Raw genomic sequence first — 19240 nt, forward strand, 5'->3', positions numbered from 1 at the left:
TCCTGTCCTGAGATTTACATAGCTTTGCCTCACAGCACAACCCCATCTGGGAGGGTAGGTGACATGATCTTTCTGGTTCTCTAAAAGCTCTGCCAATGTCCTGGCTGTTTAGACTTCTGCATCGTTGATACCTAGTACCATCCTGTATCTCAAAAGACCTCCCCAATTTTCCCTCACTGCCCCCCACTACCACACAATTAGGGTAGTGTTGGGCAAGACCCTACTCTGAAATTCTCTAGAAGCTCTTAATGCTGATCGTAGCCGACATCACTCTTAACTTGGTAAACTACATCTTCACAGCTACCCACATTGTGAAAGCATGAAATACAAGCTTAAGGGAGCATGAAAGACAAGCCTTAGGGAGTTTAAAAACAGGGTTTCACAGATATTTATTTCTTTTAAACTAACTGCCCTGCAGGGCTCTTCTTTTTACCCCGAGACCCCTAACGGGCCCACTGGCCCCCGATCCAAGCTCACTCCATGCTGGACTACAATGTCATGTTTAGTTTACTAGTTTGTAGGGATGCACCGATACCGGTTTTATGGGCCTCGAGTACGAGCACCGATATTTTTTTTTCGGTACTTGCCGACACTGATACCGGAAGTCCATTAAGGAAGCCAGGCGGCGTGTAATGACTCGCCACCTAGCTTCCTGATTAGCTGGAAAGCCAGGCGGCATGTAAAGACTCGCCACCCTGCTTCCCGATTAATCTTTCTGGCCTATCAGGAAGCCGGGGGGTGGGTAATGACTCGCCGTCTGGCTTCCTGATTGGCCAGCTTCCCGACCAATCAGAAAGCTAGGCAGCGAGTCATTACACGCTGCCCGGCTTCCTGATACTGGAAGCTTGGGTATCGAGCTAGGCATCGGAGCATTTGGGCGAGAACGAGTACTCGCCCCAAATGCTCGGTAACGGCACCGATACAGATACTAGTATCGGTGCATCCCTACTAGTTTGTATTGAGATTGGAGTCCATTACAGGAGTGAGTTTGGAGCGGTGACTACTTTACATTACGTGACCATGTGGAACAAAAGTAGCCACCGTCCAGAAGGAAGGACAGTGTCAGCATCAATTCAGAGATGATTTGAGGATCTAAAGCCGAGTTATACACGAATAAGATACATTTTTGTTAATAGTTGGGGTGCTTGAATGTATTTCAAAGATTTAACTTCTGAGTTTAGTGTCACTTTAAAAATGACAGCTGGCACCTACTGTAACTTTTGTGGTTTTCTTTAGTTGTTGTCAATGGAGCTGGCTCTTTAAAAAATCTTTCTGGCTCCTGGATTGTAGAATTCCATATTATTATATGAAATGAGAGAACCCGCCAAGTTGCACAACCCCCGTTGAGATGTTTCGGTATAGTGGGTGTTAGAAGATCAGTGATGCCTGATTTGACAGTTCTGTAATGCACAGATTTCAAGAGAACCTTTCCCCCAGATATGTACACTCGTACATGCATCAGTTCCCTAATGAGATACAATAACAACTAAGCGCTGAGTTGGTCGGGGTCCAAGTTAATTTGTAATGTAATGGTGACTTCTTTGTAAGCACATCTAGTTTAATGGTTATCTCTAGTGTCCGGGCACAGAGCCGTATTCAGATATCACAACTCCATGCTGTACATATAAAATGAAAGGGAACAAAACCTCAGATGTTTCTTTGCAGAAAGCAGTTTCTACTTTGCTGAACAACACTCTGATGTAGTCGTGACATATTTCCTTCAAAGGAGTTGATGTGAAACTCCACTTTTTTCAGAACCGTCAGGGTTGTGAAATAGAGGAGTTGCCTGCCCTTTCTTCCATCCATTATAAGTAACAATAATGGACCTCGTCTCACTTTTTTCTGTTGCCTCAGCAGAGAGCTGCAATTCAATCTGAAAGGATGGCTCTACTCCTTGTATCTAATCTACACAGAGGGGATTTCATGCTTTCGTGCACTATGTCAGCCAAAAGGAAAACGACTTCAATATATTTTTATGTTATATACTAAAAATACAAATATGAAAAATGGATATGAAAGATTCCCCTACCATTTGTTATTGCTGTAGTTCACATTTAAAGTTAAACTCCAGCCCTACCTTCAGTCTTGCACAGATGTACAGGCTCCTCTCCTGTACCTGAAAATGCTGTCTCTGATTTCACTGTGAGCATCTGACAGCGTGCATTAGAAGCTGCATCAAGCTAAATACAGCTTGACACATTTCCAGCCTAGAGGACATCCAGCATCACCTAGCACTTTCCTCTCTGGTGCACCCCTTTCATTCATTGGATTTTAGTTCTTTCAATCATGACGGCTCAGCATCACATGTGGTGGCACCACTGTGTTTCAGACAACTCCTTGCTCCCCGAGTTCCAGCATCCCCCCATGTCCCGTGCCTCTCAGTATCCCCGGCACCCTCTACAGTTTTCTGGCTGATTTGAGCCACAATTGTCTAGAGATTGGCAGCAAACTATCACAAAATAAGAAAATATATTATAATATATCAATTCTGAGGCTTGCTGCTGCCCCTTTAAGCCTCCTGCCCTAGACACGGACCCATGAGTGCCAGTGTAGGAAGTTCAGCCCACTGTTCCAAGGTCCTCCTGTAGTCGTTTATACCTCCAGGTATCCTCCAAGCATTCTGCCTAAGTATCAAGGACAAGGATAGGCAACCTTGGCTCTCCTGCTGTGGTGAAATCCCATCATGCCTCTGCCACTGGTAGCCATGCAATGCATTATGGGACGTGTAGTTCCACAACAGCTGGAGTGCAGAGGGTACCTACCTCTGGTCTAGGATTTGAGAGGTCCTTGGATAGAGTACAGCTGAAGCCATAAATGCACAATACAGGAAACTTGGAACTAGACTCATGGGGAACACTAGATTCAGCTAATGATCACCCCCGCCCCATCCAAACACATTTCCATAGAGTTCTTCTTTAGGTGATAATTCCAAGCCTGTATTCTGTATCGGAACTGTTGCCACTCACTGTTGCAGACGCTGCCTGGTTTTAATCTGAGTCATTTGCTTTTGGAGAAGCCAGATGGATATTTTTTGCCTCAAGGGAAATAGTATAAGGCTTAATCTGTCTTTTAGCTTTGCATTGCTCTGTTTACCAAGTCAAGCTTGTATTGGAAACGTACTAATATACAGCAGAACACTTCCCTAGTCTAAACTAGCAATATCCATCCATTGTTATGACCACAATGGAATGTATGAGAGGCACCTGATGTATAATGTTCCAAAACAAAATCATTTATTTAGTATTATAAAACTGTAACCAGAATTCAATTCATTTCTTACATAACAGTTCTTAAGGCTTTTTAATAAACCATTGTCACTTTTAATTAGCAGCTATTGATCATTTATCGCCTAGGGACCCCTTCAGTTATTTTGCCATAGTTATGAAGTGCATTTGTCTGCTGTATTCACTCATGTCTTGCTGGATCAAGCCATCTTCGTTATTCAGGGAATTTTCGTTTTTTTAAGTATGAGATCTAGGTCTCATTAATATTTATTAATAATTTTACAGCCAATGTTACTCCATAGAAGGCATGGTTTCCATACACTGCACTGATGGTAGCGAGAGGGAGTGAAACAGTTGTATGCAGTTTGGAATAAATGGCTCTATAATATAAGGCTATATTTGCACTATTCTTTTCTGTATATTTTGGATGTGCGTTTGGCTGATGGGCTACAAAGCAGTGATTTGCATGGCTCTGCCCACTGTCCTGAAATGTGGAATGATCCTCTTATTTTTGGAATATGTGATGAAATGGGACATAGGAATACCTTCTGTTCTAATAATGTGCACTGGTCCGGTTGAAGACTGGTTTTAGTCCCTTCTCACCATAACCTGTATGGTTATACTGTCTTATTTAATATGAGGAACCAATTGCTATGTCGATGGGTTTTGTAAGACACCCCCAAGCCTTTCCGTCTTGGGAAATAGTCATTCAGCTGGGTTAACATTTTTGAACTTATTGCCTTTGCTTTCACAGCTAAAGGCAGCTCTTGTGGTGTCTGCAAACTCCTTGCTTAATGCAAGTCTATGCTTGCATGGCATTTCCTCATTTGCTTAACATTTTGGAGGCAGACTGTGGCCTCATGATCTATTCTTTGGCTCTCTCCCATATAGCAAAGTGGCAGGGAAAATGCAGGCATCTAAGATGCACATTGTCCCTGTAAGCATGTTATATAAGCATGTAAGCCCCCCTATGTGCAGGATCATGTGTGGGTACAGCACGATAAGAAATGTTTAATGCATTTGCATCCTGTATAGCAATAGAATGTTTTTTGGCCCAAGTGAAAGGCATTTCCAATGGACTTTACTTCCCTAAGAGAAGGTTTCAATGTTTTATTGAAAGTGTAAAATAACTTTAAAGGCTTAGCTTTCTTTTTACAAAAAATAATAAATGCACACATATCTATAAAACATAAAATGTGCATTTGTTTTTAATTTTTTTTTTGCATTGCAACCTGTAAAGCATTGTAACCGAGATCAGTGTATTGCAAGTGCAATGTTCAGGTTCCTGCAGACTCTTGCTCCAGTCCCTGCCTGCACTGAGGTACTGAGAAAGTGTCAATGAACTATAAGTCTGATGACATTATTACATCATTGCACTTGTACTCCACTGAGAACTACAAGTCCCTCTGTTGCGGTGGCAGACAGGTAGTCTGTGCATTCACAGATCCTGTTGAATGATCTGTGAATGGATGATGTGGCTGTTCCGGCAGAGCCAGGCACATCTGCAGAAAATTCAGAAGATTACAGGAGCCTGTAAGGAGAAGAACATGCTGGAAGGTTAATTGGCTCCTCTCCGAATTGTCCCTGATTGTATGCATGTGAGATAGGGACCTTAGATTGTAAGCTCCTTGAGGGCAGGGACTGATGTGAATGGGCACTGCAATGTAAAGCGATGCGTAAATTGTCGGCGCTACCTGTAATAACGGGTTTGTGATGTGGCCATGTTTCATGTTACACCCTAAATATGGTAACATGGTCTGGAATGAAACCTAGTCTTTAAAGAAACCCAACTTTCAGTGTCAGAAGCAAACAGGTGGGTCATATTTGAGATACATTATAGTACCTCATTTCCTATACCAGTTTGTGAAACCGTATTTTTTAATCTCGCTTCCCAAAACTTTTTACAAGCTGACTTAAATAAACAAAACTGTACATTTAGCACTTTCAGCTGGACTAAAAATACCCAGTTAACAGTTTATGCATCATCCTTTTTTTTCCCAGTGCGTGTTGAAAAGTAACATGTACAACTAATAATTTGCGTGGCATTTAGAGTTGCCAGCAGGTATAAGCTGTGCATACTGTGCAAACCTTTACACTCTGCCCCCTAATCAGATTAGTTAATTAGCATTTGACTTTACTACAGGGACAGAGGGCAAGAACCTTTCTCCCGGCTTAGCAATACAGTTAAGTAATCCAGGCAACGCCTTCACCATAACTTACTTTAAAAGCTGCTGCCACAGGCAAGAAATTGAGTAGATGTAGCATAAAAAATGAGATATGAAAGGAGGACTCTGATCACATCTGCATGTACTTCTGCTATCTTGAATCTGTCCAGAAACAGCATCTCAGCAGTACAGGAGCTGCCCTTTGGACTGTTAAGTAAATCTCAGCTGTATCTGCACAACTCCCAGAACTGCTGAGTCTTCTGATGAACTTTGACTAGGAAAGAACATGCAGCCTGGTCTAAATCGCTGAGAATGTCAGTGTGTGGATACATGAATTCGCTAATCAGTCCTGCCTGTTCATCCGTTACCACTAACAAAAAATACATTGTTCCAAAATGTTCAATATGCAGTATTTGTTTGCATGGTATCAGCTACGCTATAGCTGGATTTCTTACAAAATATACCACAAATTCTCATCTTTCTAGGTAAAAAAATAGATATAGAAATAATAAGTCAGAACTATATTTCCTGGCTGTATATGTTCCTTAAAGTAGATCTAAACCCAATCACTAAAATCTCATATAAGCTCTTTTCTGAATCCACAGCCTTCATTACCGAGTGATCCTGCCATGGAGGTCCATGCGCAGGCATTTCTTGTTACAGGGTGACAATGCAGGAGCACAACTGCAGCTGTCACCCCGTATGCCTGTGTGTGTGTCAGCATCCCCACATCATCAAGGAGGCTGCACGCATGCGCAGTAGAGTGGTAGCGCAATAGATGATGGAACATGTAGTCCCTATTACTTAGACCAGAAACACGCTTCCCCCGCCTGAAGTGTTGCAGAATGGCAAGGTGGAGAGGTGAGAAAGGTAAAAGGACATGTAAGAATACTATTACAGGATACTATTGTTTTATTGATTTGGGCTACCTTTGTCAACAGTAAGCTAAATATGTAAAAAAAAAACAGAGGCTTTAGTACTACCTTAGGGCAGTATTCAAAGCCGGAACAACGGCAATGCAGTGTGCACAGTGCTATAACCCATTGTATGTAGATTTCGGTTTAGTGTGTCTCAGCTAGATACAAATTCCTATTGATTGTTATTGGTTACTTTGCACTTTCATTAATGCCTTAAAGAAGCCAATCTAAATGTATTTTAATGTAAATGTAGGAGTACACATGTATTCAGTAGTAGCTGATGAAAAGAAATTCAAGTGCTAATCATTTCATCAGAAACTGTGTGAAATGAACTAGAAAATACATCCTGTAAGTCAGTGGTTCTCAACCTGTGGGCCGCGACCCAAAAGTGGGTCACAACCCACACTTGAGGGGGTCGCCACATGCTTTGTGCTGCGCTGAGACGCTTCTCAGACTTCTCCTAGAACAGCAGTGTCAGTTCTCAGGCCGCGCCGATAGATGCTGCTGCAGCACCGGCGGCCGGGGAGGATCAAAGAGAGGGGAACGGGCACGAGTGAGCGCAATTGAGTGCCGGCTTGATCAACAAAGAGCCGCACCGGCCACCATAGAGCTGCACTGACCGCAAGAGAGACCCATTGACCACCCGTGAGCCCACACTGGCCACCTGAGAGCCCACACAGATACTATATATAAAAAATAAGTCAAGGCAACTGGACTTGCTGTACAGCAAGTCCAGTTGCCTTGACTTATTTTTACAGATATACCATGACCTGGATGAATGAGTACTTTCACAAACACACAGATACTAGTATCGGTGCATTCCTAAATTTTACCATTGGGGATCACCGCAACCTGGCAATTGTTACCAAGGGGTCCCGGCCCTAGAAAGGTTGAGAACCACTGCTGTAAGTGTTTGTGAAGGTTCTCATTCATCCAGGTCATGTCATGATATATCTGTAAAAATAACTCAAAGCAACTGGACTTGCTGCATTTGTCTTGAAGACATTTCACTGGTCATCTAACTAGCTTTCTCAATAAATTCTGAATTGAGTAAGCTAGTGGGATAACCAGTGAAAAGTCTTCAAGAAAAATATAGCAAGTCCAGTTGCTTTGATTTATTTTTACAGTTGCACCCTGTACATGCTGTACACAAGCACGAAAGTTTTGAGAATCCCCGTTCTTCATCAGGTGCATATGTGTACATACATGCATATAACTCTATTTCTACAAAAGACACACACAAAAGTCTATACTTGGCATTAATTTGCCCTTTAGTAGCCTCTCTGGTATATCACCCAGGGGAGTTTTATTAAACGTAATTAAAAAGTACGATTTCCAAAGTCAAATGAACTTTGTTCTTAAGGAGTTATTTTATGACATTGTTTTTATAATGTAATAATCATTTCTAAGAAGTAAGCTTTGCTCACAAGCTTAGATAAGATGTGTGTAAGCAGGAAGGTGTTCTCCAACTAAAAGATAATAATTATCAAATATCCTTACTTTTTGTTTCTGTTGCTTTTTATTAAGCAGCTTTTTAAAACTGCTGGCTTGCTGCCCTGATAAACGTAGGTAATAGTACACCCAGTTAGGAAAAAAGCCTGCTCATAGCAGAAAGTACACTATTATCAGCATTTGTGTAACATTAAACTGTTGAGTCATATTAGAACTGAGACTGGATTCCCCCACTTCTGGGAGGGAATGATGGACGTGCTTCATTATTCAAAAAGTGATATAATTTAATTCCAACTCTGTTTTTTTTTTGATACTCCCAAAAGCCTAATATTAAAAAGAATGTTTCCTAGGACTGGACTGGACAAATCCTAGTTGCTGGGTAGCCAGTGCTTCTTAAAATTACAGCTGATGCCTAACTTTTGAGCTTTTCTCTAGTTGCTATGTATGGAGCTGGATCCTAAAACAAAATCCATCTGGCTCCTGGATTAGATTACCTGGCCATTGAATTCCAGATTCATTTGTCTGCCCCTGACCTAGGGTGTAGTGTTCTGTGATTTGAAAGTTGCACGTAGCTCTCTACCTAGGATGTTTGATCCCGGATGTTATCTCAGTAAATAGATTAAAATACAGATTAAAGTTCATAAACAGTATAATTTGTTTGGGGGTAGGGCTCAGACTGACATTTTTTGCCAGCAGCAGGCAGGTTGGCAGATATATAGTCAATTCTTGACTTTAGGTCTGCATTAAAGGAGAACTATGGGGTCAGGGCTTTTCCCCATAGTTCTCCTAAGGGTCACGAGAGAACACAAGCTAGCATTCTCCCGTGACCCAAAGCTCAGTATACCGCGAGCTACAGCTCGCGGTATACTGAGACGCCACAGCCGAGACGGATACCGACAATATTGTCTGGATCCACCCAGATGCGAGATTGACAGCTGGCTCAGCCTATCCAGAGGCAGAGCCAGCTGTGCCCGCCCACTCCCCCGTCTGTTTCGGCAGTCAGCGCTGGAGGATCGGACAGGGGAGGGGGGAATCCCTGCAGGAAGCCATGAGTGACAGTCACAGCTCTCTGCGGGGATAGATCGAGAAGTGAGCGAGCGATGGTATGTGTTCGCCCACTTCCTGATCTACTGAGCCGACCTGTGACTGTTTCATTGTCACAGGTCGGCTCAGATTAGGAGGCTGAGTGAAAATCACTTGCCTCAAAATTCTCCTTTAAAGAGTTATTTGATGAATTCAGCACTGTTGGGCCTATTTTATGGTTAACTGCCAAGCTCCACACAAGAAATCCTATTGATTTCTATAGTCCCCGTTCACGTCTCAGCATAGCATCACGCTGAGAAAAAAGCTGGTTGCTGGAAAAAAGTACATGAGCTTTTTTGGACAGATCAGTGCGATTAGAAATAGGGAAAAGGGTCACATCGCACTGATCTCCCTAAAAAGAGGCGCATACTTACAGGCTTGTGCGGAGCGTTTCTGTGCTGACATATACGAGCTACAAACATGTGAACGGGAATTTACTTATGGACTTTAATCCCTGTTAGCAGAATTTACACCTCAAGATTAGGCCATATTTGCATTTGTGCAGCACAGCATTACCTTCCTTTAGTCTTTGCAGGTCAGACTAAATGCCTTTTTAATACCAGTGTTTAATATAATGCATAATTTATGTTAACTGATGTATTTGATATACTTCTCTTCAAGATGTGCTAAGCTTCCACTCCCTACTGTGTTATCTCAGAGGAACCTGAGGCCACTTCATATGTACAGTAGCAGGAAGCGTACTCTCTGAGGGGCATTCATTTGCTTTTGCTCTCATCTAGTAGTGAATTAATCTAAATAATGCTCTTTTGTATTATTCCCAGGGTAACACTACACCTATCAAAAGGTGACTGTTTCACTATTTGAATGTAAAACTAATGGAAACAGAGGAAACTACTTGACAACTAGATTTTGTACCCTTGTTTCTGCACATAATGCTGGGCAATTATAAACAGATTATCAAAACATGCTGCTGTAATAACCGGTACACGTTATCTCTAATTACAGAGTGCTAATCTAATTAGAAAGTCACAGTAAAGCAACACTTTCAAGTATACATTCCTTTTACACTGACACTGGACAAATAAGGTTTATTACCTGCCCAAAGTGATCTCTATAGTAAATGTACCACCTGCAGTATTTGGCACAGATACCCTACTGGGCATGGTTCCATAATCACATGATATTTACAGTTAACAGGGGGATATGACAGTCACTGCTTATTTGTTTCATTTAAACATTATTTGTAATATGAAGTGACACACTGTAGCTTCAATCTAAGAACTCATCTGCCAGGAATAGTTATATTTTAATAAAAAGGAACTGAACTCTGGAAGCTGTGCAAGAAAAGGCAGACAAAGGACTAGTCATCAGTATTGCCTGTGGTCTCCCTGCAGCTGATCTCTCTGTATTACGGGCTTACCGTGGCTTGTTTGCACTGTGCCTCTATGTTGAGGTGGCTATCTTGGTAGAGGCATGCCTTTGCTTCCTTGTGTCAGAGGCTCCAGCAAGGAGAACAGTGAGCAGCACACTAGAGACATCACCAAATGTCACTAAAAATCTCTGGAGACTAGCAGTCAGAGGCAGCAGTGCCTGAGATATCACACTGCGTCTTTGAGGCTTGAGACACAGGAGTGTCTGGGCACCCTCACATACAGAAAGTGCACTGTCCTTTTTCATGAGGAATTCAAGACTAAGGCTAGGTTCACACCTAGGCGACACCTCACCACGCGGCAATCGTGCAGTTGCCAAGGTGTGAACTGATGTACTGTGGGTGCCATTATTTTCTAATGTACCTTTTTTGTGTGATTGCCGCGTGGATGTCACCCCATTGCGGCAATCGCTGCCTGTATTGTGCAGGACCGGGTGTCGTGCGGTGAAGTGCAGGTGTGAACCTAGCCTAAAAGCTACATTATTCAGGGTAATGCTTAGGTACAATCAAAGGAGACGCATTGGGAGAGTAAAATATACTCTTCCCAACGTCTGCCACACTCCTGTTTTATAAACTGAGGACTGAGTGGTCAGGTAACCACTTTCTCCAAGCAAAGAGCAGTGACTGTCAATCACTGCTCCCCACAGTGCTCATTGGAGGGACAGACAGGGGTGGGGCGGGCACAGCTGGCTCTGACTTTAGAGGGCAGAGCCAGCTGTCAATCAAGCAATGGGGTGGATCTTGACAATATTGTCGAGATGTAACCATTTTCTCCCAGAAAAGAGCGCTGACTGTTAATCACTGCTCCCCACAAGGATTCCCCCCTCTCCGTTTCTCCAGTGCTCATTGGAGGCACAAACAGAGGAGGGGGTGGGCACAGCTGGCTCTAGCTTTAAAAAGCAGAGCCAGATGTCAATTAGGCAGGGTGGTGGATCTTGACAATATTGGATCAGCATATAGGAGGCAGTAGCCCAGAATGTGCTGACTTTGGGTCATAGGAATACATTAGTAAATATACTCCTGTATAAAAAAGGTTTGGCTTTACTTCTCTATTAACATTTCTAGGTGTTCCTTAGAACATAGCAGATATTGACATTTTGTTTTCAGTTCCACTGTAATTAGCAACATTATGCCATGTGAGCACACTGTAGCCTCATAGCATTTTCGAACCTATTCCAGGCAGAAGCTTGGGCTGAATAGGGCCACAGTTCATCAAGCACTGTTGCAGTTCTCTGTACATGCCCGTGATAATGGCAGGTGGTATCTGGAAGTGCTCAACCTTTTATGTCTGGGCTTCTAGTTACAGGGTACCTTTTTCTAGGATCCCAGTCCAATTAAGTTGCCATTTTACAAAGACCCTGAATTTTGAATAGACTCAAAAGTTGGGTTTGGCAAAACATATTTATTTTTCCTTTTAACTGTCAATTAGGCTTAGATAATACACCTATTGAGGTCTATGTTCACTGTAGCCTATAATAAAATTGAAAGCAGTTGCTTTTGATGTTCCCATGCCTTGATGGCAGTATTGAGGTGAAGGACCTTTCAAGGTGTGCCGCATTTGTGGAATTTGTACCTATGAGTCCTTGATGAAAAATAAGTCTTGCAAAATCCAGAACACCGTTATGACTTTACACATAACATGTGCTCTCACACAATCCAAGTCTCATGATCCCTAACTGTGCAAACAGACAGACCGCGATTTTTAACGACATACTTTCTAATAACACTGTTTTTACGCAGCTAGATATATTATTCTGCAGAACATAAAAACAAGTTCAGATAGTGCTAGTCTGAGAACTGTATAGACCCAGATTTCTTTTATTCTCTATTTTTAAATATAGCCATTTTTAAGACAATCAGAATGAGGGTTTTGGGGTTATTACTCTGCATTAAATCAGTAAACATGTAAAGCCATAAAGACTTGTTCAAATGTTCCCGAGTGGTTACTTTCAATGCCAGACATCTGGCACTGTATGCTTTTGCCACAGACACTGTGAGGATTCTGTGTAGGGGCTCCCAGTGTTTGAAGGAGGCGAGTGTGCAGAACAGGGGGTTCATTGGCTTTAGGAGTTAGTTTAAAAGAGAACTATGGGGTAAGTGTTTTCCCCATAGATTTTTTTAGGGTCACAGGAGGACATTTACTAGCCTCCTTCCATGACCCAAAGCTCAGTACATAGCGAGCTATTGCCCGCGATATACTGAGAGCGCCGTAGCCGGGAAGCCGGGACGGATCCCGACAATACTGTCTGGATCCACCCAGCTGCGTGAGTGACAGCTGGCTCTGCCTATCTAGGGGCAGAGCCAGCTGTGCCCGCCCCCTCCCCCGTTTATTCCTCTACTCAGCGCTGGAGGATCAGAGGGGGGGGAATCCCCGTGGGGAGCCGTGACTGACAGTCACCGCTCACTGCAGGAAGACGATCGGGATGTGAGCAGATCAGTGCATGCTTCTGCTCACTTCCCGGTCAATAGAGCCGACCTGTGACAGCTTCTTTGTCACAGGTCGGCTCTAACTATGAGTATGAGTGGAAATCACTCACCTCATAGTTCTCCTTTAATGTAAGAGACAAAAGTTAGGACTTTTAGTTTAGCATTAAAGAAGTATTAAGGTCTGGGCGTTTTTTACCTTAATACAATTAGGGTAAAAATGAGGCTCCTCTTCCATAAATCAATAGAGAAGGGGCGGGGCCTGCCACAGGGCTGTGTATGTCTATGGACTCACACAGCCACTGCGGGCACGAGCACGCACGGGTGCCTCCATTAGAGTTATGGTGGCACATGTACAGCGGGCAGGGGTAATAGCACTGCGGGGACCCACTAGAAAACAAGGAATTAAACAGTTTTTAAAAAAAGCAGCAACAGCCTCCAGCAAAGGAGGGTCCACTTAAGGAAAACATTTTAAACATTTGAGGCTTTAATATGACTTTAAACACAGTTTTACCAGGAATTTGATATATAACTTACATAGTAAGCCAGTGAGTTCATCGATAATATCATTTAGAAATTTGCTTTAGCCAGCTTTGCAGTAAAGTGAACATAAACTGCACTGATGTTGCAAGCCTCATCCAGTATTATTGCAGTTGTTGCAAAGAACATTTGAATTTGTCATATTGCTTGCAAATAATGGGTCATGGAAAGGAAGCCTTAAAATTATCCTACTACTTCTACTCTGCTCTTGCTGTTTGCAGCCCTTTTCTTTTTTTAAATAGTCGTTTTCTATTTCTATAGGGAAGGTCACATTTTAAAATATTCCTTTACACAATTGTAAAACTAACTATGGTTACTAATTAACCTGATGATGATAATCAGAGCAGAAGAAAGCCATTATGTTGTGTACACGTGGGGTTGGAATTTTCTGCCATTATTATTTAGTTTCAGCCAAATACATTTCTTTTTCTCACCAGTACTTGAAGCTTAAGATGGCAATACACCAGAAGTTAGTTTGCAAACATCTTTCTCAGAGCATTAATTTGATTTTCTAATCAAAATACTTACTTGTCCTTTAAATGAGCCTACCTTGTGATTAGAGAAGTGTGGGGGTGTGGCGTGAATCCAGTTTGCCAGAGTTCACCCAAGCCCATGCAATGATTGCCCCCCTCCTAGTCCAGTCAGTTGCGGTAGGGGCATTCCACACCCCTTTGGAACGTGTAGCTGCAGGGTGAGGAATGACACGGTCTTGCACGGGCTTGATGAACTCAGGCTTACTGGGTTTGCACCAAGCCCCCGCTTACCGTTACTTGTGACGTGATCTCTGAGACCCCCTATTTCTATAATTCCGGAAACACATATACATTATAATTGATGAAGCATTCATTGGAGATATTCCTGTGATCAGGGAATTGCTTGGCCACAGATAATTGGGAGCAGCAGAAGGTGCTTCTTTCTGTGTCCGACAGAGCTCCTTCCATGTTAAATGGAGCTCAGGTTCTGACCGGGTAAAATCCAAAACAGAACTCATCCCTACTTAGTTCTCATCAAATTAGAATTGATTGCAGTGCACAAGTGCGGTGACTACCAACAAGTGGTTAAATATCTCCGTTGAAAAGAGATTTAATCACCATTGTAGCCCTCACAGGCATGTTTCACCTTAATCTCAGGAATTTCCATGTTTTGCATAGTGTACCAGTTTATATGTTGATAGATGTAGCTAAGTGAATTGTGTCATGTTTGCTCAACACCAGTATGTTTTACTGCTGCTATTAAAGATATCCATCTTCAACTATCATGTGTTATTAAAGGGACACTGACCAAGAAATGCAACTCATAGATGTAGAAAGTGGCTGATCTTGCATGGCCTATACAGTGTGATAAAAAAGGAACACAGGGCTGTGACAGAGGGGGCGCAAACTCAACTGACATGGTGTGAACAAGCCCTTAGAAATAGCCTGGACACAAAATATTAAAAAAGAAAGGGGCTGTATATCTGATGCTGCTCGTAAAGCTCATAGTGCAGAGGTAGACAACCTGTGCCCTCCAGCTGTGGCAAAAGTACAATTGCCAGCATGCCTCTGCCACTGAAAGTCATGCCGGTGACTGTCAGTCAAACTAGAAAAAATGGTACATGCATGAATCCATAACCTTGTAAGCCTTCCCAATGTGCGCCCTGCTATAAAGGCCGGTTATAGATTCATGCATGTACCATTTTTTCTAGTTTGACTATTTTGGGTTAGGGGGACGCACTGGAGTCCCAGCGTGCATTTTTGGTTGCTGGGCCTCCAGTGCGTCCCTGCACCTTATCAGGAGGAGTTGGCTACCTCCAGGTACACCTGCATGTAATTTATCAACTTCATTAATATGCTCACACTTGGAGACTCGGATACATAGAGTTAGGACCACACTTTGCAGAGGTGCCTTGGCGCGGCAGTGTGGCTTCTACATATTTTTGGCCAAAAGTTTGTGCAACTAAAACCTCTGATTTTAACGCATACTGTTGACAGGGCTACTTGTTTGGTTGCAGGCTGGCTGGCAGGTTGAGGCTGGGGAATTTTTGTGTTTTGTATTGTTGTAAGCCTTCCCAATGTGCACCCTGCTATAAAGGCTGGTTATGGATTCATGCATGTACCACTTTTTCCAATTTAATAAGGTGTTTGCACCACATTTCTGGAGGTGTGGATGTAGTCCGGAAGCTTCGGGCCAAATCCATGAAAACCCAAGCAACATTTTATTTGTTAGTTCTGACGCCTACAACAAATTCAAGCAGTTTATGTTTTTGCGACACTTTTACTATTTGTCGCCATTGTTGTGTCAAAAGAAATACCGCCAAATCAGTGATACGAAAGGTGGAGTTAAATAAAACCTCTTCCATTTTCTATTCAAATTTGTCACAGATTGTCTTACTAACACGTACATGAATCTGTCACAAGATGCGCTATTTTTTCCCGCTACCGCGAGACACATTTCTAATGAGTATCTACAACACTCTTAATGAATATGCAATATAAACATATGAAATTTATCAAGTTGGTATTTTGTTATAGGAACAAGGCTGGTAACTGAGAGAGTTAATAATCTTTCATAACTTTCCTTCTGAAGGGTTCATGTAAATATCAGTGATGATGTTCTGTTTCACAAGCAAACGTTCTTTTGTTTTGGGAATGGAGCCAGAGTTCTTGAAAAGTGCTGAGGACACTGGCTCCCAGCCTGTTCCATTCCAGAGCTATAATAGTCACTTGTTTACCGAGAAGTTCTACCCGGGGCCTTGCTTACACTGTCTGCAGGGTGAAGGCAGAAGGGAAAGCCAATGCCACCTCCATATTGCAATGTCTACGCCTCCCAATGCATAGGCTGACTGTCTGCATGGCCTATCTGACTGACCTTTCACCCACATCTGTTTCCTGTTACCTTATCCTTGTTTTACTAAAGTCACTAGTCTCACACATACAACTAAAGGGGGATGGGAGGAGAGGATGAGGACGCTACATGCATCATTTCCATCTAGCTTCATGTTTACCATTCTGTGGACAATCATTAACCAACCTGTGGTACGGTGGTAGTCATACTACATTTTGCTCAAAATAAATTGTGTATCGCGCATTTTTGATTTAGACTCTTGTCTTAGGGCCCATTTACACTGTTGCATTTTAACTCACTCATTACAACACAATAAAAAGAATAGGACCTGGTTCCCCATAATAAAAGTGGTGCCTGTTCTCATGTCAGCGCTGCAGTGCTGGAAGATGGAAGAAGCAGATCTTAAAGCGCAGACAAATATTCTTCTTATCATTATTTTTTTACATTTGCCACTTGTATGTAGCGGCAACAGTTCATTCAGCGCTTTACAATATAAGGAAGACATTTCAGTTACAATACAATTCAATACTAGAGAGTTAAGAGGGTCCTGCCTGTGATATAGCTTACAATACAACACGTCTGGTTTTTTTCTGCGTTTTGGTTCATTGGGAGGCCATAGAAACAAATTTCGATTCCTTGTCTTGAGCGTTTTGTCTCACTTAGCTTTGAGTGATCAAAAGCATAGGTGTAAATAGGAGCTAAATGTAAAAATGCATAAAACCGCGCATCGAGGTGCCTCAATAACGCATGTCAATGCACAAAGGAAATGCATGTTGACGTATGACAATGCACTTGCCAGACGATACAAAAAATTCACCTCTACACACCCGCACATCTGAATGGGCCCTTCATTTTTATTTCCTTTGGACATTTTTAATTATCTGTACTGAAATAGGAGAATTAATTTAAAATGAAAAAAAAGGCTTTAAAGACACTATTGTCTTGCGATACCGCACGTGTTAATGCATACTTTTTTCTGCGTTTAGGAGTGCTCCGTTAAGATAGCCCATTCGTTTTACATGGACCCTCAGCACTTCACAACCCTAAGAGCATTCACATCTGTGTGTTGGGGCGCACTATAGCTCAGGTGCATTTATTTTCTGTGCATGTGCATTGGGGTGACATTTAAACTAAATGGCACCATAACACAATGCACATACACCTGTATGTCAGCATGCATTGCATCACAGTGTGTTAAATGCCACGTTAACACAAGGCAAAAGTGTGATGGCCCCTTAGAGTCAATATGTTATAATTATTCATATATGAAAGTCCATACCATCAGAGAGAAAGAGAGACAAAGACCACTGTAGACTAACAAATGCTACATGCTGCTTTATTATATCAGATTCTGTTACCAAAGAGTTTCAAGCTTATATTTATTTGAAGAATATAGTTGATGCAGTGTACGGTATATTGATTAATAATTGAATAATGTTGTGTAGCAAAAACAAAGAAAAGGTTGATGAAAAGGCTACTGACTTGTTCTATGTCCACAGTCCTATTGTCTAGCATCTGTTGTAATCATTGCTATGTCCACTGACCATCTGTTTTCCATAGGGATCAATGATTCTCATGTTTGGTTTTCTATAGAGCTTTTTCATGTAGACACCAAGAGAGAGGAATGCAGTGCACCTGTCCCACACCTGTCAAGTACCCCCTCACTTTGGGGGCAAAATTGATTACATGGCAATGTCTGTCCCACTAATTTTCCTAACCCCCCTCTCCTGCAGTGGGAGCATTTGAAAAATCTCTGTTCACTGGGTGCATTTATAGATTCAACACCTGTGCAAATAAATCGGTCAGAAATGATCTGTTACTGAAAGGTAAAGTGACATCTTGCATAGCTGCTGGGGGTACGGAGCTCAATCAGATGGGCGTAGAGGTCCAGGTACTGTAAAACACATCAGCCGGGAGCCATAGGTGTTGTGTACAGTCTGCCTGTACAAATCAATGGCAGGCTGCGGCTGTACAATGGTAAACACTGCCCCAAGCGTGTACATCCGTACAGGTTCAGATGTACACCCCTGGATGCAGTCAGGGTCTGTGTCTATGGACCGTATATCCATATCTGTACACTGGTATGCGCTCAAGGCAGCATTTACTAACCTACAACCGCAGCCTGCCATTGATTTGTACAGATGAGCTGTACGCAAAACCTATGGCTCCTGGGAGGCATGTTTTTTTACAGTACACAGATCTCTACTCCTGTATGAATGAGCCCTCTTTGAGCAGCCATGTTGGATAACATAGATTGATCCTTATTGTCTCTTCACTGCCTTAATCAAAGCAGAATATAAATTCAGTGAAATAAGACTTACAATTATGTTAAAGGAGAACTATGGGGTAAGTGTTTTTCCCCATAGTTGTCCTAAGGGTCATGGGAGGACCTAAACTAGCGTCCTCGCGTGACCCAAAGCTCAGTATATCGCGAGCTACAGCTCGCAGTATACTGAGACCACCGCAGCCGGGACGGATCCCGACATTATTGTCGAGATCCACCCGGCTGCGTGAGTGACAGCTGGCTCTGCCTATCTAGAGGCAGAGCCAGCTGTACCCGCCCCCTCCCCCATCTGTTCCGCCAGTCAGGGCTGGAGGATCGGACAGGGGAGGGTGGGAATCCCTGCAGGGAGCTGTGAGTGACAGTCATGGCTCTCTGCAGGGAGATGATCGAGAAGTGAGCGAGCAACGGTATGTGTTCGTTCACTTCATGATCTATTGAGCCGACGTGTGACAGTTTCATTGTCACATGTCGGCTCAAACTATGAGGTTGAGTGAAAATCACTCACCTCATAGTTCTCCTTTAAGACTATTTCAAATGAAATAAAGGATGGTATGTGTGAAGAGGTTGTATGCTTTAATTTTTTTACATTTGCAACGCCATAGTCAGTAAAGAATGATTCTTTCTCATCGGTCAGTATTGCTACTGGGTGTTTTCTTTCTATTATGGCTCCTGCACAGATATCTTTATAGAAACAGAGTGGGGCCTGCTGGGAAATAACCCCTAGTGTCTAGTATTGTTATAAACATGACTGATCCTGAGCATCTGGATACAGAATAACAGAACGTTCTGTGATCCAGCCAGAACTTTCTCTAAAATTCTGAAAGTAAGTTAATAAACATGCACCTGGCGATACACTGCCATTTTCCTGCCAGTGCGCTTTAGGAAATGAAAGCAACAAGCAGGATAAATATTTGTCCTGGGATAAGTATGAAATGGAT

At 42.6% G+C, this 19240-nt stretch overlaps 1 protein-coding gene across 2 annotated transcripts in view; it reads left to right on the forward strand.

Annotated features, from left to right (window-relative positions):
- SLC43A2 (solute carrier family 43 member 2) overlaps nucleotides 1-19240 on the forward strand; it is a 69454-nt gene that overhangs the window by 11382 nt on the left and 38832 nt on the right. The window lies entirely within an intron of this gene.

The sequence above is a fragment of the Nanorana parkeri genome, unplaced genomic scaffold (genome assembly GCF_000935625.1).
Source record: "Nanorana parkeri isolate BGI_ZX_2015 unplaced genomic scaffold, ASM93562v1 scaffold48, whole genome shotgun sequence".
Classification (NCBI taxonomy): domain Eukaryota; kingdom Metazoa; phylum Chordata; class Amphibia; order Anura; family Dicroglossidae; genus Nanorana; species Nanorana parkeri.